This window comes from Narcine bancroftii, chromosome 2 (assembly GCF_036971445.1).
Source record: "Narcine bancroftii isolate sNarBan1 chromosome 2, sNarBan1.hap1, whole genome shotgun sequence".
Classification (NCBI taxonomy): domain Eukaryota; kingdom Metazoa; phylum Chordata; class Chondrichthyes; order Torpediniformes; family Narcinidae; genus Narcine; species Narcine bancroftii.
In genome coordinates, this window is record NC_091470.1 from 185445668 (window position 1) to 185466740 (window position 21073).

General features: G+C 45.5%; 1 long non-coding RNA gene across 2 annotated transcripts in view; it reads left to right on the top strand.

Annotated features, from left to right (window-relative positions):
• The first annotated feature begins 378 nt into the window (after positions 1-378).
• The window catches only part of LOC138754770 (uncharacterized), a 33999-nt gene continuing 13304 nt past the window's right edge, over positions 379-21073 (top strand). Inside the window, exon 1 of one of the 2 annotated variants that reach the window (XR_011351924.1) lies at positions 379-451. This is a non-coding gene — a long non-coding RNA (uncharacterized lncRNA). Of the gene's footprint in view, positions 452-14290; positions 14429-21073 lie in introns of those variants that run through there. The other variant, XR_011351923.1, reaches the window with a different exon arrangement.

Below are 21073 nucleotides of genomic sequence, written 5' to 3' on the forward strand. Positions count from 1 at the left end.
CCGACGGGCGATGCAAGTACTGTAAGCGTGAAGTGGAAGGCATGGCTTGAAGAGTTCGAAGCTTACGCCGACAGTTGTGGCCTATTTCTCGATGGGAGTACGGCGGAGCAGAAAGCGCAGCGGAGGGCGTTACTTCTCTTCACCGCAGGACCTGCAGTTCGGGAAACTTTTAAGACGCTTTTGAATACTGGGAGGAAGGAGGAATACCAGAAAGCTGTAGATGCATTGAATGCACACTATGTAGTGACACCGAATGCCACATTTCAACGCCATTTGTTTCGCAAAACAAAACAGGAAGATGGGGAAACGGTCACCCAGTACGTGACGAGATTGCGACAACTGGCTGTTGGATGCAATGACGTGGCAGCTGATTTGGACAACCAGTTATTGGATCAAGTCATGCAGCACTGCAGATCAGACAAACTCAGAAGGCGATTGCTGGAAAAAGGGGGTGAGTTGAAACTTACCAATGCTTTAGCAATTGCTGCTGCATTAGAGGCTGTTGAGGGGCAATTTCATACCATGAAACTGAAAGACAACTCAAGCCAGCCCAGTAAAGACAAAGTTGGTCAACAAGTAAATAGGCTCTCGCATAGCTATAGCCAGCCAAGAAATATGTCGACTCGTGAATTGGAGTGTTACAGATGTGGAGACAGAGGTCAGAAAAGACCCATGCTGCCCAGCAAAAGGCAAAGTTTGCAGAAAGTGTGGAGGTAAAGACCACTTTGCAAAGAAATGCAAAAGCAAGTCAAATGCAAACCAGAATGGGAAGAATACAGCTTCTAAGGGCAAAGCTTGGGGGAAAGGAAAGTCTCCTGGAAAGAAAGGCAATTATGGACAGAGAAACCAAAGCATTATTCACCATATAGAAGGTGACCCAGAAAGTGACGATGATGACGACAACCAGGATGGGCAGAAATACTATCAGTTTACATTGTATGATGACCATCATGAGAAAGTCTCAGTGATAATTGGTGATGTGACAGTTCCGGTCATTGTAGACTCGGGCAGTGACAGTAATGTAATTGACCGACACTTATGGGAGAAATTGAAAAAAAAAGATAATTTGTACGTGAAAGAAGTGTTCAAAGAAACTGTATTCATACACAGCAACCAAGCCATTGCAGACCATTGTATGTTTCACTGCAACTGTTGAAGCTGGTGACAAGCACACCGAAGCAGAGTTTGTTGTCATAGACGAGAGGGGAGAACCATTGCTGAGTAGACGCATGACGCAAGATCTGGCAATACTTCATATTGGAGCTCGTGTCAATTCAGTTCAGTCATACGAGGATATGAAGCAAGAATTCCCTGCAGTTTTCCAGGGAGAAGGAAAGGTGAAAGGTCGACAACTAAAGCTAGCAGTGGACAAAACGGTCAAACCAAGGTGCAAGCAATGCGCAGAACTCCATTTGGACTTCGTGGGAAAGTCGAGGCCAAAATCAAAGAGTTGATTGAGCAAGACATTATTGAATCTGTAGAACATTCAGCGCAATGGGTCAGCCCAGTAGTGATCATGCCCAAACCAAATGATGACACGAGACTGTGTCTTGATATGAGGATGGCCAATGAAGCTATAATTCAAGAAGGACACCCTATACCAACAGTAGAAGAAGTACTCCAGGAGTTAACAACTAGTCAGGTGTTCTCAAAAAATCAATTTAAAATAGGGATATCATCAACTAGAGCTGGACCCAGAATCCAGGGATGTGACAACATTTGTGACTCACTGTGGATTGTACCGGTACAAGAGGCTATCGTTCAGCATCAATGCAGCTCCTGAGATTTACCAGTACAAAATGCATCGAGTGATTCAAGGCAGTCCTGGAGTCGCCAACATTTCTGATGACATCATAGTCCATGCGGCTACACAGGAAGAGCATGACAGACAGTTGAGGCTTGTGCTATCCAGACTACAGGGGGCAGGCCTTACTGTGAATGGAGACAAGTGCCAGTTCGGTGTCTCAGAGATGGACTTCATGGGACATAGGCTTACACGGGAAGGACTGAACCCAGCTGATGCCAAGGTGAAAGCTGTTGCCGATGCACGTGAACCCCAGAATGCAACGGAGATAAGGAGTTTCTTGGGATTGGTCAATTATTGCGCAACTTTGCTACACTGCCACTGAGGAAACTAACCAGGAAAGGTGTACCATTCCATTTTGGCCCTGAGCAGAAGGAAGCATTCACACTCTGAAACAAAGTTTGACGAATGCCGATACTCTTGGGTATTATGAGCCGGATTCACCAACCAAAGTTATAGCGGATGCTAGCCCTGTTGGTTTAGGAGCCGTGTTGGTCCAGACGCAGGATGAGGGACCAAGAATCATTGCATATGCCAGCAGATCTTTGACAGACATTGAAAGGAGATATTCTCAGACAGAGAAAGAAGCACTCGGACTTGTATGGGCCTGCGAGAGATTCCATGCATATTTGTATGGCATTGAATTTGAACTTATCATGGACCATAAACCATTGGAGGTGATCTATGCTGCCAGGTTCAAACCGTGTGCCAGGATAGAACGATGGGTGCTCAGACTCCAACCGTACAAGTACAGAGTAGTCCACATTGCTGGGAAAGCAAACATTGCTGATCCACTGTCCAGATTGTTGAAAGATGGATGCCCACAATCCAAGACAGAATTGGGGACAGAAGCAGAGAGCTTTGTACGTTTCGTAGCTATCCAGTCGACACCGGGAGCTGTGACAACGAGGGAAGTCGAGAGAGAGTCTGAACATGACCCAGAACTCATGGAAGTTAGAGAATGTATCCAAAGTGAACAATGGGACAAGTGCACTCACAAGGCATATGTTTCCATTAGAGATAAACTTTGTTGCATTGGGCAGTGTGTGTTGAGGGGTTGTAGATTGGTGATACCACAGAGGTTGAGACCGAAGATCGTATTGTTAGAAATAGAAGTACCTTTAAAGAAATTGCTCGAGACAAAAATTGAGAACAAAGAACATTTATTTTACAACAATGCAAAGTTGGGTGCTTCCCCTTACCCTGGGAATACACACATATACTGGGGCTCACCCAACTTTTATACAGTTGATTTCAGTATAGGAATACCCTCCCCCTTACATTCTTCTGCCTCCTGCTGGAGAGGTTTGGCATTAGGCAATCCTGCCTGCCTACGTGCAATTTCAGTATACTTGGAGGACCAGGGGGTATCCTGTCGGTGTCCCTTCATGTTATTGTCCTTATTCACACTTTCCTGATTCTCGGGGCTACAGTCTCTTGATATGCAGAGTTGACTCATTCTATCTAGGGTTGGCTAATTTCATATGTATAAATCTGTGTATGGTTAGCTAATTAGATATGTAGGACTTGGTACTTCTGTCCAGGGCTAGGAGACCCTTATCTGATCCAGACTACCTCAACTTCCTACATTCTATTGTTCCTTACCACTCCTTATCTTAGTCTTATGGTCTTGTCACAAAGACTGGAAGATTCTTATGTTAATCGTGCTGACTCTGCTTTCCTGCATCCTAATCCCCAAGCTCATCCTGTTTGTACTGGTTACAGCCATTAACTGATGTATGAATTTTAGTTTCCTTCATGTTCATAATTTTAGATCAGTTTTCCCATCTCTCACAATCCTCACTTTTCTTTTATATCAGTAATACTGATCTTTCACCATGATCAGTGTTACTGATCTTTGGTTACTGGTCTCAGTGTGACTGATCCCCCCCCTTCCTCACTTTTCTTTTAGATCAGTATTACTGATGCTGTAAAGTGTAAGGTGTTGTTTTACCCAGCTGGTCAATAACCGAATTGCAGTCTCTGTGTCGTTGGATAGAGTTAGGGAAACATACTTTCTTTGGGGTATAGTGTTCTGACGAGGGGTTCGATGAATTAAAAACTGCAGCCAAGTCTTTAGGCAGGGGAGCACCATAAAGGTCAGAGTAGCGAGTCCAGCTGCTATAAAGGTTGTGAGTATCAGGCTCCAGTTTTCAGTAAAAAGTCTAGTCCATCCCACATCAGTCCAAGGTTGCCAAGTCTGAACATGGGCATGGGCAGATTCTTGTCGAAGTCCTGAAGCAGTGTCTTTAACCACCCGACTGTTGTAAGCATTGTCCTGTAGAAGTCTCTGAGAAATGCTGCCTTCAGCAGCGAACGAATAGTCGCGAGTCAGGCGGTTCCGTTGAATTGTGGCTCGTATCTGCCGTTCCTCTTCAGCCCTGAATCCCAGGGCCACCGATCTCTGAAGGCTGTCTGGAGTCTGATATTGAAATGCCAAGCAGCTTTAGAGTACTGTAGCAGCTCACGTTGTTTGTAACTGGTGCTCCCCTTCACGGGGTGGTGTTTGTGATGAAAAGAGACCGAGCTGGGGGGATTGTTTCTTGTGATTTAACTGTGTGTTGCAGCTTGTCTGCTAACATTAGCATGGGTATCATTGAACTTGTGAGTTGCAGCCTGTCTGTGTACATTAGCATATGTATTAACTCTCTCTCTCTGCGACATGTACAATCCTGACTACCATTCTGTCTGTCTTTGTCCCACCATGTCCTTTGTGCTATCGCTTTAAAACTCCTGTCTTTAATACCTGTGTAGGCTAAGATACAAATTAGATGTACTCCACTAAAGCTGTTCAGTTCCCCTGGTCCGTGTTGGAATCCCTTGTTAACCCATACCCCACTATGACTATACATTAAATCTATGCCCTGTCTACATTCTGAAGGAAAATAATTGTCACCTCTGCTGCCCCTATCCCAGGAGGACTTTAAATACATTGTGAGTAATTAAGTGCTGTCCCAGAAATGGAGAAGCAACAATTAAACAATACAATAAATGGTAAAAACAACATTACGGCACTTTTTCACGGTGTAGTGTCACTTTCAGGTCAGAAGGATGAGGAACTGCACGCCAGGTTGAGGGTTGTGTCTGTGTGTCGTAATGTTGTGGTTCAGAAGCTGGTTTGCTTCTTTATGAATGTGGGTCCAGTCTTTTTCTCTTGTTCTTACTGCGGTGTCAGTAATTAAAAGTACACAGCAGGGACCATCCCAGGCAGGTTTTAGTTGATCCTCTTGCCATGCTTTTACATATAACCAATCACTAGATTTTAATAAAATGAATAACAATCTGACTTTCCTTTGTGTTAGTGTAAAAATTGTAAAATGAAACACAAACCATATTTGCATGGGTTTTGAATATGTTAGACCTTATTAAAATGCAGTTGGAGCTGCTTGTCTGTATGGGGCACAACCCTCCAATTTGTTAGAGTGAGTACATAACAGACATTGCAGCACAAGAGCCCCTGCAAGAGAACTTGAAACATATTCAACCTTTAGTTCTGCCTTAAGTAAAATGCCTTGTGCCACAGCTCACAGGAGCTGGCCTTATTTAAAACAGTCTGTAAAACAGGCACCAAAAAAAGTTAAAAGATGTTCTTATGAAGATTGCACACACAATCATTTAAGTACAGGCTAGTTTCTATTATATTCCACTTAAAAGTTCTGCTGCATGAATCCTGGAGCTTGTGGAGTCATTATTGAATCAAGAAATATTGGTGCCATGCCAATCTCATTCTAACATGCCAATTTCTCCAGTCCTTAAGTCAAGATGTACTGAATAGCATCTGGTACAAGATCTGTGAGTTCTTAATGATATTATTATTCTTATGCACCCAATTGTTCTGAACTATGCCACCAATTTAAATCATATTCCACCTATTGCAGTACTCACACAGCACCATAGACCAGTTCGCAGGTTTATTTCTCCATTAAGCTGAATCCAGTTGCGCAGGGGTTACCTCCGTGATTATTTACAATGTAACTTCCGCACTACCGGATTTAAATATAAACCTGATGAATGGGGGAAAGTTATCATGAATTAAATAACAGCGGCAATACAGAGAAATTGTGCTGAGGCATTAATTTCACTCCAGAGGAAAATGCACCAGAGAAATGAATGATTAAACTTATAGGAATCCCCATAGGAATCCCCAGAGGTATCTTTATTCTCCAGAGGTGGGTGATCTTTAAACTCACGGACCTTGACTGCTGAATGTGTAGAAGAAATACCTCTAACTGCAAGACAAGAGCCTGAAGCCTCAATTTCAAGTGCCACAGTGCACTTAAAGGGACATGCACACTCCCCCTTCAACTGGCTGATCCAGCCACTTTACACATCAGATCCTTTCTTTATCTCACATACACTTAAAGTTAAGAAGTGTCGAACTCACCCTATTTGCGCAAACATTTCTCCCTGCAAATGTTATAACATCACTCAACTCTCAGGTACTCCCTGTGCAAAATCACATTTGAATACAATTTATTTCATAAATTGGAATTAACTGGTAGTTAAATTCGCTCATTCTACAGTATTGATAAACGATCCTTTATGACATTTAAATTTTAGCATGAATTTTAATCAATATTGGTCAGTGACTGAAGTGGGAAGTCGTGATTTATGAAATTATCTCTGGTCTCTACTCTCCCACTCCCTGCACTTCTCCCAACATTCAGGAGCTGGCACACAGTCCCTGCCTTTTTTCATGTTACTCATCTACTATTCCTTTAACTGCTTGCATTAAAATTTTAGCCTTTGCTTTCTGCTTATCCTCAGATGTCTGGACAAATGCTTTTTTGTGCTATCTGTAGAAGCTGGGTTATTCCCTGCTCATGCCAATTTTCTGTCTTTTATAATTTTCTTCTAATGTCTGGGGCTGAGTTGGTAACAAAATCAGTTAGTACCAATTGTTCCCCTGCTGGGGATTCTATGTCGAGACCCCCATATTGTATATATATTTGGTCCAAAAATTAGTCTAACTGTTCGGCACATCCCTGGGGATCTTCTATCAGGGAGGTCAGTTCTTTCTTAAAGTTACGAACTTCAGTACTGGTCAGGGACACATTTACGAAACCGAGACCCTCTCCCATGGGAACTTCCCGCAGTGGTCTCATCCAGTTGGTTTCTAGCTTATTAGGTCTGGGTTCCTGCTCCCTGGGAAATGAATCAAAGGGTTCTGCCCTTTCTTCCTGAAGAGTCTCACGCTATTCTGAATTAAAGTTACCTCTCTCTCCTGTCAACAGGGATGGTAATCGAGTGCTTTGTGAGCGAGTCATCATACCACTCCTGCTCTCTTCTCTAGTGGTGGGGGAGGTGGGAAGGTGCAGAAGGGTAGGTTATAGGAAGGGGAGGAAAGATAGGAGCCGGCATAGGAGGAACATAAGGTGGAGGGAGGGAATGTAACACATCCCACCCTTGTGGTTCAGGGACAAAAGGTTCCTCCTCTCTCTTGTCCTTGTACTCTTTTTCTTTCAAAACCAATTGATCAAATGATCCCCTAAGCCAGCAGGCTGCATATTCTCTGCTCTCTAGGTTATCTCTCTGGTTTTGATAGAGCCAGATGTTCAATGCTTGACACATCCAGTCATCTCGGATCCGAGTTTTGGCCAGTACACGGAGCTCCCTTTTATCGGGTATTTAACCCAGTCCCTACAACAATACCTGACCATGGTCAGTTTGTCCTTTCCACGGGTCCTTCCCGTGCCCCACTCAGATAACATCAACCCGGGCGGGCTGTATGTAGTTATCTGATCCTCACATCCTGAACCAGGACTCTCTTCCTTGCTACCCATATTTCCCATACTGAGAGGCAAGTAAAATTCCTCTTACCGGGTTCCAGTAGCAATGCTCTAGCGCGCTTCCTTCCGTCGTTTGTTCTCAATGCCTCTTCTCGGATATCACTCGCTTCTTCCACTGACCAGCCACCCGTCGTCCTTGAGTCCAGCTGAATCAGCCGGGGTGCACCTACTCTCGTCGTCGGGGTACTCTGTCAGTGGAGGGAGTGTGATCCCGGACGAGCCCCCATTTGTTAGAAATAGAAGTACCTTTAAAGAAATTGCTCGAGACAAAAATTGAGAACAAAGAACATTTATTTTACAACAATGCAAAGTTGGGTGCTTCCCCTTACCCTGGGAATACACACATATACTGGGGCTCACCCAACTTTTATACAGTTGATTTCAGTATAGGAATACCCTCCCCCTTACATTCTTCTGCCTCCTGCTGGAGAGGTTTGGCATTAGGCAATCCTGCCTGCCTACGTGCAATTTCAGTATACTTGGAGGACCAGGGGGTATCCTGTCGGTGTCCCTTCATGTTATTGTCCTTATTCACACTTTCCTGATTCTCGGGGCTACAGTCTCTTGATATGCAGAGTTGGCTCATCCTGTCTAGGGTTGGCTAATTTAATATGTATAAATCTGTGTAAGGTTAGCTAATTAGATATGTAGGACTTGGTACTTCTGTCCAGGGCTAGGAGACCCTTATCTGATCCAGACTACCTCAACTTCCTACATTCTATTGTTCCTTACCACTCCTTATCTTAGTCTTATGGTCTTGTCACAAAGACTAGAAGATTCTTATGTTAATCGTGCTGACTCTGCTTTCCTGCATCCTAATCCCCAAGTTCATCCTGTTTGTACTGGTTACAGCCATTAACTGATGTATGAATTTTAGTTTCCTTCATGTTCATAATTTTAGATCAGTTTTCCCATCTCTCACAGTATCATTAGCTCATGAAGGACACCTAGGTATTGTTGGTACCATGCAAAACCTCAGGAGTAAAGTATGGTGGCCAGGTTGTGATAGAGACGCGGAGAAATTCGTCAAAACCTGCCATGGGTGTCAACTCACAAGTAGGAGTAATCCCCCAGAGCCGATCCGGAGTACGCAACTTCCGACAACACCGTGGATCGATGGAGCTGTTGATTTTCTCGGACCTTTACCAACTGGCGAGTCAATCATGGTTGTGGTGGACTATTACAGCAGATACTATGAGTACTCTGTGCTGAGGTCAACGACCACTGAAAAAACGATACAAGCATTGGCAGAGATCTTCGCGAGGCATGGATTGCCTGTTACACTATACTCCGACAATGGTCCACAGTTCATTTCAGAGACATTTGCTGAATATATGAGGACCACAGGCATCCACCATCACAAAGTAACTCCTAAATCGCCGCAAGCCAACGGAGAAGTAAAGAGACAAAATCAGTCCATCGAAAAACGACTACGGATCGCTCATGCAGAAGGACAGAACTGGATAGAAGCATTGCTATCCTATGTTGCTTTCTGTCGGGCAACCGCTCATGCAACCACAGGAAAAAGTCCAGCAGAAGTACTCTTCGGGAGGAAAATCCACACAAAAATGCCCGAACTGAAGGAAATCAGGGATGACCAGGAGATGAAGGACCACGATGCTGAAAAGAAGGGGGCAGCAAAGCTGTATGCAGACTCGAGGCGTGGGGCCAGGTACTCAGACATCATGCCTGGAGATAATGTTCTTGTGAGGCAAGAGAGTGGTGGTAAGCTAGACACACCTTATTACCATCAACCCTACACTGTTGTATCCAGAAGCGGCAGTATGGTGACAGTCAGGTCTCCAGCTGGAGTCCTCTACAAAAGAAACGTGTCTGGTGTCAAAAAATACCAATCCAGAGCGGCACCGAGTGAAGTGGTTGGAAATCCAGTACGAGTTGCTCAACTTGAGGGACCAGACAACGTTCCAGAGGTAGTTACCAGTTTTCCCGATGAAGTGGCCAGAGTACCAGAAACACCAGAGGCCGTAGCGAGCAGTGTTTCCAGTGCTGAGAGTGAGAAAGCAAGTCGCGACAGTAGCATTGCAGGAAGGCTGAGACGGGACAGGAAACCACCTAAGCGATATGAAGATTTTGTGCTATATTTCTAATCGTGCGCGCATTATCATGAAAGTGAAAGTTTGTGATAGTTGGAATAAGTTTCAATGAAGAAAAAAAAATGTATTGATTCAGTGGAAGTGCAATAATGATACACGCCAAGGAAAAGTGGAAATGTGTGATGGTTGTAAACAAAAGAGAAATAATGAAAAGGGTGTACGCCGAACGCTGCCTTTGTGAAACACGCAGTGAATGCGTATATGTGGATGTCAGGAAAGAAACCATCGCGAACTCCGAGAAAGAGACCTTTGCGAAGTTGTGCTATGATTACTTGGATCATCGCTGTTTTGTTATGTTTAGCGTTATTAGAAAAAGAAAACTGTGCGCCGAACATTTATTTTATACTTGAAGCGGTTTGACTTTGGACCATCAGTAGCAGTAACCAACAATCAGAACGTTTACATTTTGCATATGAGGTGACCATTGTATTAGTATAACGACAGAAGAAATGTTGAGCCATTATATTACATTTGGTCATAACATGGTTAAGTTACATTTTGTGAAGAGGGAATTTGATGTTGCTTTTGTTGGTTTGGAAGGCAGAAAAATGCTATTGATAGTGTTAAAGTGTTTGCATTTAAACAGAAAGAAACACAGCAATGTATTATGTTCGGTGATATTCATAGAAGATGTATACTTAGATTGAAAGGTTAAGACACATAAAGATATAAAGTTTATTTCTGGTGAAAGGAGGGATGTCATGATAATGAATATGTATGAGATGACCCTGACGGGAGGTCAGAGGGCATGCATGTGATGTATGCAGGCGCGGGATGGTGGAATAATGGAAGCAGAGAAATAAAGACATGCAGATGTTCAACAGGTAAATCATTTGTTGATGGTGCTATTAATTTCACATTTTGGGCCACAAATGTGACAATCGGGTGCAAATAAACCACCGCGAAACAGTGGGGAAGCGAATGTTAAACACACTGGACCCTCAACCCGATCTCTAGCAGGCACAGCCCACTAATGATGAGTAAATTAATCATCACTAATGAACGAAGCTGGTCTCCAGCATCATCCCCAGCTTGGGATCTGGGGCAGGCCCATTGCAGTCAGCCCTCCAGAACTGCCTGGATTTCATTGATAGTCTCAATACAGCAGCAAGAACTGAGAAAGAGCAGGAAACAAACTCCAGGTGCTGCTTTTTCAATGCAGGGACCATCCACGTGACGTGCAAGAATCAATTGCCCATCAGCCTCACCTGGAGAAAGAACTAACCCTTAATTGGCAGGTGAGGTCACCTCTGATCTTAGGCTCGCTGGAGAGGTTACAGGACTCTCAATGATCCACATTCGGACCCGGTCCCAGACGGAGGTTACATGACCCTCCACAGGAGACTCACCTTGACTGGGAGCGCCTCATCCCTGAACACTTGGCTGAGCACCTGTGCCCTCTCCACAGTGGCCCCAGGTCCCAGCTAGCTCAGTTCCTCAGCCCATTCCCATGCAGACTCATCTGTCTATGTTGCCAGGGTAAACTGGAGAACCACATACACTGCCAAACAAAGGTGACACACAAATTGGAGGGTTTAACCTTGTGTCACGTCTGGATAAACCTCCAGCTTCTGTTAAATCCTCCTGAGGCTCACTTTCTCGATCACTCTGCCACCTTTTCTCCAGCTCTCCACCCCTTCCCTCTCCATGCAAAGAGGCATCCCCTCCCTTTATATCACCTCGGCTTTTCTTTCTACCCTCCCACCTATCACCTGTTAGACCGTGCTCCTCCCTTCCTCCTCTCCTCTTTCCAGCCCCCACCTCGCAACATTTCGTTCATGCACCTGCCTGCCTTTTCCTCATACCTTGATGCAGGGTTTAAGCCCAAAATGCCAGTTACCATGTACTTCCTAGAGATGCTGTGTGCTCTGTGGAGTTTCTCCAGCACGTGTGTGGATTACACTCACTCCAGCGTCTACAGACTTTCCTGTTTAACGACATATCGAATATTGCCTGTGTAGTTGGATGTGACATCACCAGTTTCAGGTAACCTTGATGAAGAGCTAAAGACCTTGTTGGTTTGGGCTGGCCTGCCACCTGATGACACTCTCACCTGCACTCCTCCCCTGGGACCCAGGCCATAAAGGTCGGGCCACCTCTCCATTCCCTGCATTTCCCGAGCTTGGATCAGGGCCAGTTCAAGACTTCTGTACAATAAAGCCTATAGTTCCTCTCAGCCTTTGTCCTTGTGAATATTGGAACATACTTCAATCACGGTGTCTGCAGACCTTTGGGTGTTCCTTCCATTCCACATCCGGATCGACAGCAGCAAGAACTTTGTGTCAAGGTTCATCATTGTGTGGGAATGGATGGTCCTGCCCAAGACTGCAAGTAACTGCAGAGCATTGTGAACACAGCTCAGACCATCACACACACTATCTCCCCCCCCACCCACCTGTCCTTATCGCTCATAATTTTATATACCTTTATCAAATTTCCTCTTTTTCTTCAGATCTCCAGGAAATAACGTCCTAACCTGCTTAACCTTTCCCTGTAAGTCAGTCCCTGAAGTCCCAGCCACATCCTAGTCAATCTTCTCTGCACTCTTTCTATCTTATTGATTAATATCTTTCCTGTAACTCGATGACCCAATTGCACACAATCCCCCAAATTTGGCCTCCCCAATGCCTTTTGCAACTTTGCCGTAACATCTCAACTCCTATAGTTAGTAGTATGATTAATGAAGGCCAATGTGGCAAAAGCTCTCTTTACAAACCTGTCGACAGTACCTGCGATGTCACTTTCAGGTAATTATGTATCTGAGTTCCCAGATCCCTCCATTCTAATTCACTGCCAATCAAGGGTTAGTTCTTTCTACAGGTGAGGCTGATGGGCAATTGATCCTTGCATGTCACGTGGACGGTCCCTGCATTGAAAAAGCAGCACCTGGAGCTTTTTTCTGCTCTTTCTCAATTCCTGCTGCTGAATTGAGATTATCACTGAAATCCAGGCAGCTCTGGAGGGCTGACTGCAATGGGCCTGCCCCAGATCCCAAGCTGGGGACGATGCTGGAGACCAGTTTCGTTCGTGAGTTGTGTTTAACCCTCGCTTCCCCACCGTTTCGGGGTGGTTTATTTGCACCCAATGTGTAGTTATTTACGTATTATTCCAGTGTACTTGTGACCACTGCTGAACACTTGCCAGCTGCAGAGGGCCGAATGGAACACTGGGAATCAAGTTCACGTGTATGTCCTCGTTTAGTTACACTGTATATCGTGCCTGTGGGTGGATGGGGGAACGTTCGTTGATTTGTTACGCGGTTACTGTGCCTCTTGCTGGATGGGTACTCGGTATGTGTAGGTGGGTTATTTTTGTGAATTCCCCTGTGTGCAAATAGACCGCTGTTAATTACACGCCCAGCCTTGATTCTCTTTGAACCCCTTCCGAAGACAATAACCATTCCTACTCTTATCGTTTAAAATAATTTTATTGGACAATAACAAAAGTTGAAGCAAATGAAACGACCTCATGAGATAGTTGATTTTATTGCCAAATATCACCTATGGATAAATAGGGTCAATATTTCCCAGATCTAAATTATTTCTAGTTCTATGGTGAAACCCACCACACCCATGTGTACTTTACCCCGTCACAGCTGCTCTGTTTTATGTTACAGAAAACAACCTCTCACCGAATAGCATCAGGCAACGATTTATTTTCTGTCACTTTGCTGCCGGTTGTTTGAATTCTGGATAACAAGGGTTTTCCGGCATATCTGCTGTCTGCCCGTCTGTGACCATGTTGAGAAATAAGAATCACCTAAAAAATGAAATTTATTCTTAAAAAAAATAAAAGAATCAACACAAAGGGGAATTTTTTTTCCCTTCCTTTCAGGATGTTGTCAACTGAACACGACCCATTTATAAATGGCAGTTGCTGCTTATGTTCCAGACTTAAGCAGTTCCAGAGAAACTCAGCAGGTCCAGCAACATCTCTGGCAAGAGAAGGGGTGCCTTTTACTCCCTGTGGAGGCTGCATGGCCTGCTGAGTTTCTCCAGCTCGTTAGTGCACTCACCGTGGACTCGGACATAGGACACGACTGATGAGTGGTGATTTCTGCCGGAAGCTCCATTCTGTTATCTTGGCAGTTTCATTCTCGGATTTGGAGATACGCCGGGGTAACAGGCCCTTCCGGCCATGGGCCCACATCACCTAATTACACCCATGTGGTTAAATAACTGACATCTTACCTGTCCGCCTGGACTCCTCCCCCTACTCACCCCTTCCTCCCTCCTCTCTGCCCCTCCTCCCCTGCCTGCCCCTTCCTCCCTCCACTCCACAACCTCCTCCCCCTGCCAGCCCCTTTCTCCCTCCTCTACACCCCTATTCCCACGTTTTTATTCAGGCATTCGCCTGCCTTTTTTTCCCTTAATACTGAGGAAGTGCCCAGGCCCAAGTCGTTGGTTATTACCCTTGACTTCCTCTGGATTCTGAGTGACCTGCTGAGATTCATTTGTCCATTGCCCTTGATCCCAGCGTCTGCAGATTTTCCTGTTTAATTGCCAATAATCTTGCCCCCTTTAAGTGTTGCTGAAGGTTTTTGCACCGTGTGTCCAAACAGGGTGTGTGCGAAGGTTTCAGGTGGATGAGCGCTTCGTCAGGTTATAGACATGCAGTGAGATGACGATAAACCTGAACTTGATCAAAACCCATGTCAGTCGTCGACTCAAAACCAACACCTGTCCTGTGGAATGAGAGGAGAGGATGCAGGAGCTGGGCAGGTGAGAAGGAGATGGAAAGGAGGGCACCCAAATGGGGAAGTCTTCGTTCAAGGAAAGGAGGAGACACTGATTCAACAGGCGGGAGGGCGGGGAGCAGAGGAGATGGGCTGAATGTCACAGGTAAAAGAAGTGGAGGGGTTGATGGGAGATGCATCTCCAGTTGTGACGATTCCAACATACTCCTGGCCACATCCCACGTAGAGCTTTGAAATCCAGAGCACAGTGCTGGCCGTTTGGCCCAAGTGTTGTGTTGACCTAAAAACTGACTGGATCAATTTCCCTACTGCATAACCTTCCACTTTTCCCAGTTCCATGAACCGATCTAATTGTTCTTTATCCAATCCCATTGTCCCTTCCTTCACCACCGTGACTGGCAGCACATTCCACGCACTCACCCTCTTTGTGTGATGGACTGACCGCTTACATCCCCCCCACACTTACTCAGAAGCCCCTTAAATCTATACCCCTTATATTCCCCATTTCATCCCCGTGTGGAAGCTTCTGTCCGTCAACATCTCTCATCACCTTGTCCAGCTCTGGCATGACAGGGCGAGCTGAACAGTGGACAACGCCCGCACCCAGTGGTATTTGTCCGCAATGACAGGGCAAGCAGTATTGAGCTGAACAATTCCCCCAGTGGTGCTGGTCCGCAATGAAGACTGGAAGTTAATGTGGAGGAGATTTCATGGCCATGGAATTGTTCGTCACAGCAGACAGGAACCACCGGGTGGGAGAGTTGTCCACAATTCATAGGAATAAATATTTAGGAGCAGGAGTCGGCCATTCGGCCCATTTACTACCCCCCATTCCATGAGCTCATGGCAGATCCAAGAACAGCTGCCTGTGTGTAAAGCTGGGTGGAAATGTATTTCCAGTCCTCACTGCCTCTTGACAAACCTGGGTGGGTGGTGGGTGACCCCCCCCCACGCCACTGCATGTATTCTACACCTTCCAGGAGGGTGATGGCTTCCCGCACAGTCTTCCCATTCCTCTATGCCATGAGGGGCAGGACCACTGACTTGAGGCCAGGGCTGCGGTGGTTACAAGGTGCCCCATGAGTGCGCATTTTCAATAAAATTTTGTTTGATATCCCCCTCGTACATCCCATTGATTAGGACGCTGATGACCTGGGTACCCTCCCCTTGTGTGGTCCAGTGTGGCCTCCCGTGGCGGGTCCAGTCGAGGGTTGGGATACTGAACCTGTATGGCTGCGACCACACGTTGCCAGAGGGATGACCTGTTCCTGATCCCCTCCGGTGGTACCTGCAGGGCATTGTTGACTGTCTGGGAGACAGAGAGGTTCCCTGGGGTGCTGGCCTCCTAGTGGGAGAGGGAAGTGTTGGACCACCATTGATCCCACATGCCACTAGCTGATCAACTCCTTTGAGGAGAAATCCTGGGTCTCGGTCGTTTCCAAGTGGCCCCTGGCAAATTTCCACAGAAGTGTGGTAGAAAGTATGCCAACTGGCTGCACGATGGTCTTGTGTGGGGGCACCAATACCCTGAGCATAAAACCCTCCAGAAGATAGTGGCCACAGCCAAGGACATCACAGGCAAAACCCTCCCCACTATCGAGAACATCTGGAGGGAACGCTGCTGTTGGAGTAGCAGCAATCATCAAAGACCCTCACCACCCAGCCCGCGCTGGGTTCTCGCTGCTGCCATCAGGAAAGAGGTATTGGGCCACAAGACTCGCACCACCATGTTCAGGAACAGCTGCTTCCCCCTCCACCATCAGATTCCTCAACGACAAACTGAGTCAGGGACGCATTCAAGGGCCTGTTACTTGTGCACATTATTGATTTTCTTTGTTCTCCCTGTATTGCACAGTCAGTTTGTTTACATTTGTTACCTTTTTACATTTCTGTATTTGTTACATTTACTCTGTGTACAGTTAAGTTTTTGCAATACCCATTAGTGGTAATTCTGCCGTGCCCGTGGGAAAAGGGAATTTCAGGGCTATATGTGATACCATGTACGTACTTGGACAATAAATCTGAATCCACAGTGATGGGAATGTATGGACACAATGTTGTGAGGAGACCCTGAATGGATTTCCTTTTGTAAAAAATTTATTGTGAATAATGTCTATTTTTGTGGAAAAGAGCCCAAAATCCCAAACCCACAGGCTTTACTTTTTCCACATCAGCACTTTTTCGCCTAAACATTTGTTTGAAACATTATTTGTAATGTTTTGAGTTCTGTGTGCCCGATGGAGATGTAGGGGGGCTGGTAGTCATGGTGGGGAGCTGGCTGATGGAAGACCTCAGTTTTCTTCAGGCTGACTTCCAGGCCAAACATTTGGGTAGTTTCCGCAAAACAGGACATTTTGAGCTGGACTGAAGAGCTGTCTCTGAATGGGCAACTAAAGCAGCATCGTCTGCAAAGAGTAGTTCACGGAAAAGTTGCTCTTGTGTCTTGGTGTGAGCTTGCAGGCGCCTCAGATTGAAGAGACTGCCATCCGTGCGGTACCGAATGTAAACAGCGTCTTCATTGTTGAGGTCTTTCATGGCTTGTTTTAGCATCATGCTGAAGAAGATAGTGAAGAGGGTTGGTGCGAGGCGGCAGCCTTGCTTCACGCTGTTGTCAATGGAGAAGGGTTCGGAGAGCTCATTGCTCTATCTGTCCCGACCTTGTAGGTTTTCATGCAGTTGAATAACCATGTTGAGGAACTTTGGGGGGCATCCGAGGCGCTCTAGTATTTGCCAAAGCCCTTTCCTGCTCACGGTGTTGAAGGCTTTGGTGAGGTTAATAAAAGTGATGTAGAGTCCTTTGTTTTGTTCTCTGCACTTTTCTTGGAGCTGTCTGAGGGCAAAGACCATGTCAGTGGTTCCTCTGTTTGCGCGAAAGCCGCACTGAGATTCTGGGAGGACATTTTCAGCGACACTAGGTAGTAGTCTATTCAGGAGAATCCTAGCAAAGATTTTGCCTGCAATGGAGAGTAGCGTGATTCCCCTGTAGTTAGAGCAGTCTGATTTCTCACCTTTGTTTTTGTACAGGGTGATGATGATGGCATCACAAAGGTCCTGAGGCAGCTTTCCTTGGTCCCAGCAGAGCATGAAAAACTCATGCAGTTTGACATGCAGAGTTTTGCCGCCAGCCTTCCAGACCTCTGGGGGGATTCCATCCATACCTGCTGGTTTGCCACTTTTCAGTTGTTCAGTTGCCTTATGTCTCTTCCCGGGTAAGGACCTCATCCAGCTTTAGACTCAAGGGTGTTGAGGGAACTGAAGCAGGGCAGATTCTTGGACTGAGCAGTTGGCACTGAAATGAGATTGGAAGTGTTCTGACCATCGATTGAGGATGGAGATCTTGTCGCTGAGGAGGACTTTGCCATCTGAGCTGCACAGAGGGCTTTGGACTTGGGGTGAGGGGCTGTACACAGCCTTTAATGTCTCATAAAACCCCCTGAAGTCGCCAATGTCGGCGCTAAGCTGGGTTCGCTTGGCGAGGCTAGCCCACCACTCATTTTGGATCTCCCGGAGTTTGCGCTGAAGATGGCTGCATGTGAGACGTAAGGCTTGTTTCCTCTCTGGCCAGGAAGGATTTGCAAGGTGAGCCTGGTGGGCAGATCGCTTCTTTGCCAGCAGCTCCTGGATTTCCTGTTTGTTTTCGTCAAACCAGTCCTTGTTTTTCCTGGAGGAGAAGCCCAGTACCTCTTTAGTGGATTGCAGTATGGCCATTTTCAGCTGGTCCCAGAGGGTTTCAGCAGACGTGTTCGTGAGGCAGTTTGCATCTTCGAGCTTTGCTTGGAGGTATAATCCAATGTTAACATGTAGAACAGTGAAAATGATATTATGGTCTAAGCAGAAATATTATGAAATCGGAGAAAGATCTAATAAAGTTTTAGCAGAACAATCCTCTAGAACAATTAATTCAATACAACAGAATAACAATGAAGTGACATTTAAACCTCAAAAAAATAAATGATTTAGTGCTATTAATTGCAGAGCTCAAGACACACGGCTTACCAGAGAAAAGACAACTACCAACAGATTTTATTTTAAAGGGGAGTGATGTCTGCGAGGCTCGTAAAGGGGAATCATGTCAGCGCGCTGCAGTCATTGTCACTCTGGCAACATGCCAGCAGGGAAGCAATATCCTGCATCAACTCACATGGGTCTGGAAATGTCAGCTTCTCCTGTGAAAACAAGGGGAGGCTGCACCAATCTCTGCCGGCTACTCAGAGCGGTGATCCTGTCTGTCCAGCTGTGGGGCTGCTCCATCAGCCACTTCACTGAACCCAACTGAATCGTTGCACGGCTGCAACGTAACAACTTTGGGTATTTTAGAGGGCGTTCCTGGCACTTGGGAGGCGGGACATGCCCAGGTTCAGCAATGTCCATGTGTGAAGGCTTTAGTCTGTCTCGTGTAAAAGGTTCTGGTCGACCACCAATGTCCAATAGCACTGTAGATCCATTGTGCTGCAGCACTTTTTAGGCCCCTCGTAATGTTGCTGCAGGAGTGTAGAGTGGGATGGTCACTGAACAAAAGCGTAAGAAGTAGAGTCGAGAGCAGCAGAAACTTGTGTAGATGGTGATCCATGATGAGTTGCTGGAACCGGAGCCAGGGAAACCATCTTGTTTCTTAGTTCTTGTAATTCCTCTGTAACCGAGGATTTATCTTCAGCTGGAGAAGTTGTGATGTCGGCTGGTACTAGGAGTGGAGCGCCGTTAATTAATTCTGCTGAAGAGGTCTCCAGGTGTTGGAATGTAGGGGAGGGCCGGTGGTGGTTAAGAAGTTCTGAACTCCATGACGTGGAGAGACTAAATGGAAATCTGATGTAAGTTGTTCTGGAAACTCTGCAAATGTTTGCAAAATTTTCAGTGGCGAATGTTTGCCCACATAGCAGTGTTGCCAGCCAATGACCTGAAGAAAGTGGGTATGTGTGGAATGTGGTGTCGTGGAACAAATGTTGCCCTTTCACGTCTACCAACAAGTCATGTACCCTCAGCAAGTCCACTCCCAAAATGGGCTGTCCTATGGCCACTAGCATGAAAGTCCAGTGGTAAGGTGTGTCGCCTAATACCAGTTGTATTGTTACAGAATCAAGCCAGCAAACACAAAGAAGGCATATCACACAGGGGTGAAGATGAACAATTAATTTATTAACAGAATTTCACCTTCAAACTTTAATTCAAAATCCCCCCTTTTATAACAATGCCCACTGGTTACTATTCAAATTTCTATAACAGTGTAAAACTAATAAGTTCCCCAGCCTAAATATAACATATGCAATTAAAGTCGAAGTTATATTTCCAACCAGCCCACAGAAACACTTAGACACAAAACAAACACAAAACACACAAGACTCACAAAACTTCGATCTCAATCGAAGCAAAGATCATAACAAAATTCAATTTGTTTGATAAACTGAAGCCAAAAGATCTTAGAGAGAGAGAGAGAGAGAAAAAGAGAGCACAAAATTCGAAGTTTTCTTGTGTTGCCGCAGAGAGAGGAACAAAGTCAGAATAATTCTGACTTTGTAAATCTGGCTTGGCAACCCAATTGGAATTGTTTGACAAACAGGCTCGATAAAGGAGATGCAGTTTATGCTGTGGATTTGGATTTTCAGAAGGTCTTCGATAAGATGACACACATGAGAGCACTTAACAAATTAAGAGCCCATGGAATTACAGGAAACATACTAGTGTGGTAGAGCATTGGGTGATTGGTAGGAAGCAGAGACAGATACAGGGATCATATGCTGATTGGCTGCCAGTTGCTACTGGAGTTCCACAGGAATTGCTGATGGATCACTTCTTTTTATGTTGTATATTAATGACTTGGATTATGGAGTGAATGGCTTTGGGCCAAGTGTTCAGATGATACAAAGAGAGGGAGAGGAGATGGTAGATTTGAGGAAAGATGGAGGCTGCAGAAGGGCTTAGATAGATTAGGGAAATGGGGAGAGCAGTGGCAAATGAGGAAGAACTGAACATTACAGCATGGTTCAGTCCCTTTGTCCCTCAATGTTGTGCTGACCTATATATTCCTTATAAAAAAAATTCTAAACCCTCCCTACCCTGGAACCTTCTATTTTACTTTCATTCGTGTGCCTGTTCATAATGCTCCTAATGTTTCAGCCGCCACCATCTTCCCCGTCAAAGCATTCCAGGCACCCACAACTCTGTAAAAAACTTACCCCTGAGGTCTCCCCTAAACCACCCCCTTAACTTTGTACAGATGTCCTCTGGTGTTTGCTATTCCCGCCCTGGGAAACAGGTGCTGGCTGTCCACCCTATCCATCCCTCTTATAATTCTTTAGAACTCTATCAATTCTCCTCTCATCCTTCTACACTCCAAAGAGAAAAGATTCAGTTCTGTTAACCTTGCCTCATTAGATTTGTTTCCCAATCCAGTCATCATCCTGGTAAACCTATACTGCACTCTCTCCAGAGCCACATCCTTCCTACAATGAGGTGACCAGACCTGAACACAATAGACTGTGTGGTTTTACCAGATATTTGTAGAATTGCAACATGACCTCCCTACTCCTGAACTCAATTCCCCAACAAATGAAGCGCAGCATCCCATAGGCCTTTTTAACTATCCTATCAGCCTGTGAGGTGATCTTGAGGGATGTATGGATTTGAACCACTTTTAAGTATCCGACCATTAACTCCATACTCAGCCTTCTGGTTT